Source organism: Macaca mulatta, chromosome 4 (genome assembly GCF_049350105.2).
Source record: "Macaca mulatta isolate MMU2019108-1 chromosome 4, T2T-MMU8v2.0, whole genome shotgun sequence".
Classification (NCBI taxonomy): domain Eukaryota; kingdom Metazoa; phylum Chordata; class Mammalia; order Primates; family Cercopithecidae; genus Macaca; species Macaca mulatta.
In genome coordinates this window covers 168,969,429-168,976,487 of record NC_133409.1, presented here as the reverse complement: position 1 = coordinate 168,976,487, position 7,059 = coordinate 168,969,429, and the positions used below count along the sequence as shown (strand labels likewise).

Genomic DNA, 7,059 nt, shown 5'->3' with positions numbered 1-7,059 from the left:
TTCAAACAGAAAATGAAGTTTAGTTTGGCAACCTCATAGATCATTAGCCTGAAAATGTACACTTGGCCTGGCTGGTAGGTTGCAGGAAAGGAAACAGGACTATGCAGGGTTTGCACGCTCTGCCCAACAAGGCCAGCCTCCTGGCCCATGGGTCCCGTAGAGCCCAGGCCTGGCCGAATCTCTGCTTGGGACCAGGTGTTCCTGCCCCATTGTTTTGCTGTCAGGGGAAGGGTTGATCCTCCCTGGTGGTATCTTATTTGCCCAGCATGAGCATTATGTTCTGTTGGATGGTACACTTGGTCTATTCAGTTCATGCTCCCCCCATGGCTGTGACAGCTCCACCTGACTGCCCCATTGCCCATGACCTTGACCTCCCTTCTGATTCTTACTAGCCCTACACAGTCAACACCAGGACATTGAACATGGACACAGCTGTGGTTTCTTCTTCTGTCTGAGTCCCTTCTTCACAAGCCTGGGACCCTGAGGATTGTATCTGATTTGTTGCACAGCTCTCATGCATGCAGTTAACCTGATTTCCGACATGGCTCAATTTCATCCCAAGTGGAAAGAAATGTGCCGATCTTTGCACCTCCATAGCTAGGTTTGGGAGCATGTTGATATCACTGATGATGTGTGGGTTACTCAGATTTATGTAGCAAGTTTGCCTGGTAAGTCAAACCACTGGGGGCACAACCCCCTGCTCTTTCCAAACTGTGACCAAAACTTATCTGCATCTCGAGGTGTTCTTTGAGCAGAGGTTATCGACTCAAGTGAGGGTTCATGCAAACAAAAATGTCAGTCACAATGTTGACTCTGTATGAGGGAAGGGGGGAAGTAGGGGGAGATGCTAGGGTCTTGGAGGCAGAGCAGATGGGGACTGACAGCCTGAGGGATAAGAAAGGAGAAGGGAGAATTCCAAAGAGTCAAAACAGACTATTCAAAAATCGATTTCTTGGATTTTGTGTTGCCATAGCTCAAAGGGGAACTGAAAAAAGTGGATGAGGGGTGGATGTGCCTTTGGGGTCAAATATGTGGAGTCTGAATCCTAACTGTGCTGGTCACTTATTTTGAGATATGACTCTGTACCTCAGTTTCTTCTGTTGTTGCCACCATGAAGACTGAACAACTCATCCTCACGTTTGCTCACTGGCGATTCTAGGAGTCTGTTTCAAGGCGTGGAGTGGAAATAATTGCAAGATCCTGATGATGAGAGTTTGAGTCCAGGGGTGTCTGAGCTCACTGACATCCCTGGAGGTGAGATGCTAGGACTTTAGGAGGCACAGAAGGGCGTCATGTGCCTGTGGACTGGAATGAATAGAACATGAGCAAGTAATTTGAGAGAAAATAACCTAGGAGGAAATCCAAGTCGAAGCCAGGCAGGCTATCTTTTTCTTTCTTTCTCTTTCTTTTCCCTTCCTTCCTTCCTTCCTTCCTTCCTTCCTTCCTTCCTTCCTTCCTTCCTTCCTTCCTTCCTTCCTTCCTTCCTTCCTTCCTTCCTTCCTTCCTTCCTTCCTTCCTTCTCTTTCTTTCTTTCTTTTGTGAAACGGAGTTTTGCTCTGGTTGCCCAGGCTGGAGTGCAACGGCATGATCTTGGTTCAACGCAACCTTCACCTCCCAGGTGCAAGCGATTCTCCTGCCTCAGCCTTCCCAGTAGTTGGGATTATAGGCATCGCCACCATGCCTGGCTAATTTTGTATTTTTAGTAGAGATGGGGTTTCTCCCTGTTGGTCAGGCTGGTCTTGAACTGCTGACCTCAGGTGATGTACCCACTTTGGCCTCCCAAAGTGCTGGGATTACAGGCATGAGCCACCGTGCCCAGGCCAGGCAGGCTCTCTTAAGGAGCAGAGTACATTGTGTTTACTGGGTCTTTCCAGATAGGGCTCCAGCAGGTAGACACTGGATGCAGATGCCCTCTGAGCAATGAAGAATGGAGCGCCACACTTGGATCTGGGTGTTTAAACATTTATTAATGCAGGACATACCCCCTTCCCCTCCCCCTCCCCTCCCCCTCCCCCTCCTTCTCCTCCTCCTCCTCCTCCTTCTTCCTCCTCCTCCTTCCTTCTTCCTTCTTCCTCTTCCTTTTTTCCTCTTCCTGCTCCTTTTCCTCCTGCTTCTGCTTCTTCTCTCTGTCTTCTTTCTTTTGTTTCTTCTTCTTCTTCAGCAATTGCCTTATCCTTAGGGCTCAAAGTGGTTAGAGATTATTTAAAGCTATATATGAGCATATAAATGGCCACTTCTTCCTGATGTGCTAGTTGTGTGTTTGAGTTTAATAATTCTAAATACAATATTTTATATTCAGTCCTGCTCAATTTAATCTTGTTTGTTTTGGCCTCTTGTTCCAACTTGCCAAGATCTTTTTGAGACTCAGGTCTGTCTTCCAATATATTATGTCACCCCCAGCTTTCTAATAACTCAAATTTGATATTCATGTTTGATAAACTTCAATTGACATAAATGTTGAAAAGATAAGGTTGGGATCTTCTACAAAATCTGTAGCAGTCCATTAGATATCTTCCAGTTTAATATCAATCTTATAATCCAGTCTCTTTGGGTAATTGCAGCCAACCAGCTATTGATCATCTAACGCAGTATGTGGGATGTACAATCTACTCCTCTTTAATGGTAATGGGCATGCTGTGGAGGCCAAGCCTTTACCTTCCATCCTGTCTGCACCACATCCCTTCCAAGGGAAGCTTCTTTACCTAATCTCCTTCTCAGGCAGCCTGGCTTTACATTCTGTCATCATGCCCCCTTGCTAGCTCATCCTGACTCCGCAGCAATAATCCTATTACCTTTGGCCTAATGTAAAAAAACTGGATCAATCATATCCTCTAATTTTAAAATCTGAACTAGGAAAATAAAAAGAATTTTGTAATTTGCAATTGATCAGGAAGTGAATGGATATTGTGGGGTTGAGGTGGGGCTGAGGCAAGCCAAGAATTCCTTCTTTCTGGAGAGAGAGAGGGATAAGGAGGTTTTAGGCTTCTTTTATATCTTAGATTACCCTGAGAATCCTACAAAAGCTAAAGACTCCCCTTGCAGAGAAATGCATAAATGAATAATTTGCTTAAAGTTTTAAGATGTTTATAGACCTTCCAAATTTTGGAGAAATTGGCCCTAGAGAAGAGATAATAAAGCCAATACTGTGAAAATGAAGAGGATATACAGAAATAAATAGGGTTGGAAAGAGGTGGACACCCCTAGACCTGCCTCATTTGCTGAGGTCTCCAGGTCTGGTCCAGACCCTTCCACAAATCCTCTCTTCTCTTGAGATAAATTGAGTGAGTCCTAGTTCCTGCAACTAAAGGTGCCTGCCTGAAATAATCAGGTCAACATCTACTCAGTCACTGGAGTCCTAAACCCTAGAGTCCTATCTCTAACTCTAGACATCACTTTCCAAAGCTCTGTGCTTGATGCATGACCCTTCTTACTGTGCTGATATTCTGGGGTGAACCCATCCCTCTGTATCATTTATTTGCCTATATCCTAATGATTTCTATGCCTCTAGCCCAGAATGCTTCCCAAGCCTTAGACTCAAGTATCCAGCCACCAGTGGAACATCTCTACTTGGTTGTCCCAGAAATAATGTAAATGCAGCATGTTTGAAACTGAACTCATAGCTTCCTTATGGACAACAAAAGAAATAGAAAGCAGCAATTTAAAAAGGCTGACACAATGGGTCTTCTCTACATATGTTTAGTGTTTTTTTTTTTTTTTTTTTTTTTTTGTCAACAGTATCCGTTCCAAGAAACCTAAGAAACATTACAGAACGCCTTCCCTCACCTAACCTCAGTCCAATCAATCACTCCATTTTGCCCATTCTGTCCTTCGGAGAGTTATCATACCTGTGTATTTCTTTCTCCCCACTACCCCACGATTCTTATTCCACCATCCTCATCCATCACCTGGATGAGGTTTGTTGCAAAATAAAACCCTAATTTGTCTCCCTGTCTCCAATCTTGACCACTCCAATCTGTCTTCCAGCTGCAGCCACATGCTCAGTTTAAGTTACAAATCAAAGACCCTCCCATTTAAGGTTCTTCGGTAGTTCCAAGTAATCTATGAGATAAAGTCCACAAGTCCTACAAGACATAGGGACCTGCAAGACCTGTCTCCTGCTGATTGTCCATCAGGTCCCATCTCCTGTCCCTCCCTGCCTGATGCTTTATGGCTCCAGCCAACGGACCTTCCCACACTTCCAGTGCAGACCATCCTATTTCCTGTCCCAAGACTCTGCTGGGGATATCCTTCTCCAGGTGGAAGTTTTCACAGGTTCCTGTTCAGCTAAATTTCTTTGGAGGGAGGGTGTTTTGGAAAACTATGTACATATATACAAAGTTACTGATGCTTTCATAAAGAAATGAGGAAGAATTGTACACACACACCATATGGCCAAGCATAAAACCCCCTTTGAAGATATCTAATTAATGGAATTTATCTAGTGTTTACTGTCTAAGGTCCCCAGCATTCATCTGATGGTCTCTGCATGGCTCCTTTATGCTCCAGTGACCTGTACCCTGCAACCTCATCAGCAGTGCTGTCCAGCCTTTCCCTTCTCTTGCATTTCTCTTCGTCCACCCTAGTTTTTCTTTTTAAAAATACGGTTTTCTTTTGAATTTTTCCACCAGCATCCTTCAGCTTAGCACTCCATTAGCAGAAGCAACATTTCTCTAGGGATGCGTCTTCGTTGGAAGGCAAGGTGAATCTGAAATAACATGTGAATGTTAAGAATAAGTGAAGTTTAAATAACATATAAATTTTTAAATAACAGTTTTTTTGGTTACAAAAATAATTTTGCTCAATGAAAACATGTTAGAAATCACACAAAAATATAAAGGGGGTTATAACAATTACCACATTGCTAACTACCACTGGTGTAACATATAACATATCTCTCTCTCTCTCTTCTTTCCTCCCTCTCTGCCTCTATCCCTCTCTTTGTGGTTTGAATCCCCACAAGAAACCAGGAGGAATCTCTCCTGGGACCTCCTGGAATGCTGAAATCAAGTCTAACTTGCAAAAAATTCTGATGAAAGTTGAGTGTTTTCTTTTCTTTGAATAGAAGTAAACTGCCACAACTTGGAAACCCAGTGGTACTCATTCCCTTGTATTTAAAAAATTGATGGATTAAATATTGAACAGGTGGTATATTCATGAGGTTCAGAATTTTAGGAGTATAAAAACTGGTTTTACATATGTCTGCAAATTCTTTGACACTCTTCCCATCAAAGCTAGAGTCTAATTTCTCTCCCCCTGAATATGGCTTGCTCTTAGGACCCAGTTTTTTGAGTATCCATCCAGAGATTTTTATGCACTTGAAAAAGATACATATTCTTTTCTCTCCTTTTCACTCATTGTTTCATATCTTGTTTTTTGTTTGTTTTTTCAGCTAGCAGCATATATTGGAGATCTTTTGTTCTTTTTTACACCTTAATAATATTTCCTTGTCCAGGTCCCTTTTTAATGGACATTTAGGTAGTTTCCAATTTTTCCCTCTTACGTTGTTGCAACAAATAATCTTGTACATACATCATTTTGCATATGTGTGGGTACAACTGTAGGATAACAGCTGTGAAATGAATTACCGGGTCAAAGGGCAGGCACATTTGTAATTTTAATAGATATTGCCATATTGACCTTTGTGGCCATCCAATTTATTTCCCCTCCAGTGATAAATGAATTCCCTTTACTCTAAGCCTCACCAACTGAGTATGTTATTGGAGTTTTGGATCTTTGCCAATTTTAGCAGCAAAAAATAGTATTTCAGGGTAGTTTTAACTTGTATTTTTTTATGAGTGCTGTGAACATTTTTCATGTTTTAAAGAGCTTTATTATATTTACTTTTCTGTGAGCTGTTTATATCCTTTACTCATTTTTAAATGGATTGACCATCTTAAAAAACTAATTTGCATGATAACATGCATGGTGGGGAAATTAGGTCTTTGTCTGTGATGGAGGAAGTAGATTTTTTCCTGATTTGTCATTTGTCTTTTTTACTTTGCTTGTAATGTTTATTCCATAGAGAATTTTCATTGTATGTTTTCATGATATAATTTTATTAACCTTTTCTTTTATAACATCTGAATCTTATGTTGGATAAGTTGTTCCCATCTCAACTTATTACATATCCTCTCATGCTTTCTTCTACTGCTTTGGGGTTTTGATTTCTTACATTTGGAATTTATCCAGGTGTAAGGTGTGAGGCATGGATCCAACTTTGTTTTTTCAAGATGGCTTTTTCTGTGTTGATCCAACACCACTGATCAAATAATCCACTTTCTCTTTACGCATTTGGGATGGCATCTATATAATGTATTACATTCCCAGATGTGTTTCAGTTTATTTCTGGATTCTTTATGTTGTTCCGTAGATGTGTCTGTCTGTTCTGAGGCAGTGCCATACTGTTTAGTTACTGCCGTTGTAGAATATAGAGTTGAGTGTGACAGTTCTTTTAGAATTTATCTAACAGGGTTTCCAGTTTTCACTGGATACCATCCTTGCTCCTCAAAAAGAGTACGTACAGTGGGCCCTCTATATCCACAGATTCTGCACCTGCAGATTAAGCCAACCTCAAATTGAAAACATTCAGGAGAAAAAAAACAATAAAAATAACAATACAATGATGAAAAATGTACAAATTTTAAAAACAATACAAGATAACTAATTACATAACATTTACATTGTGTTAGTATTATAAGTAAACTAGAGATGATTTAAAGTATATGGGAGGATGTGCATAGATTATATGTAGATATGGCACCATTTTATATCAGGACCTGAGCATCTGTGGATTTTAATATCCATGGGAGTCCTGGAACCAATCCTCTATGGACACTGAGGGACTGCTGTATTTTAATATCTTGTATATATATTCCCCATTCATTGTTCTTCTTATTCACATTTGCTGAAATAAATCTTGTTTATTGGCCCATATGAAATTTTGAGTCACTATGTCTGCATTTTCAGAAATGCACATCTGAGGTGCGTGTTTACCAATACCTTTAAACCTTGGATCCTATGGCCCCTTTCCCTTTCTTCCTTCCCTTCCTTCCTTCCTTC

The 7,059-nt window shown here is 41.0% G+C and overlaps 1 non-coding gene across 1 annotated transcript; it reads left to right on the top strand.

Annotated features, from left to right (window-relative positions):
* Positions 1-6,435: 6,435 nt before the first annotated feature.
* On the top strand, positions 6,436-6,496 carry LOC114677857 (U7 small nuclear RNA). Its single transcript, XR_003729287.1, has one exon. It is a non-coding gene; the product is annotated as a U7 small nuclear RNA (small nuclear RNA).
* Positions 6,497-7,059: the final 563 nt, after the last annotated feature.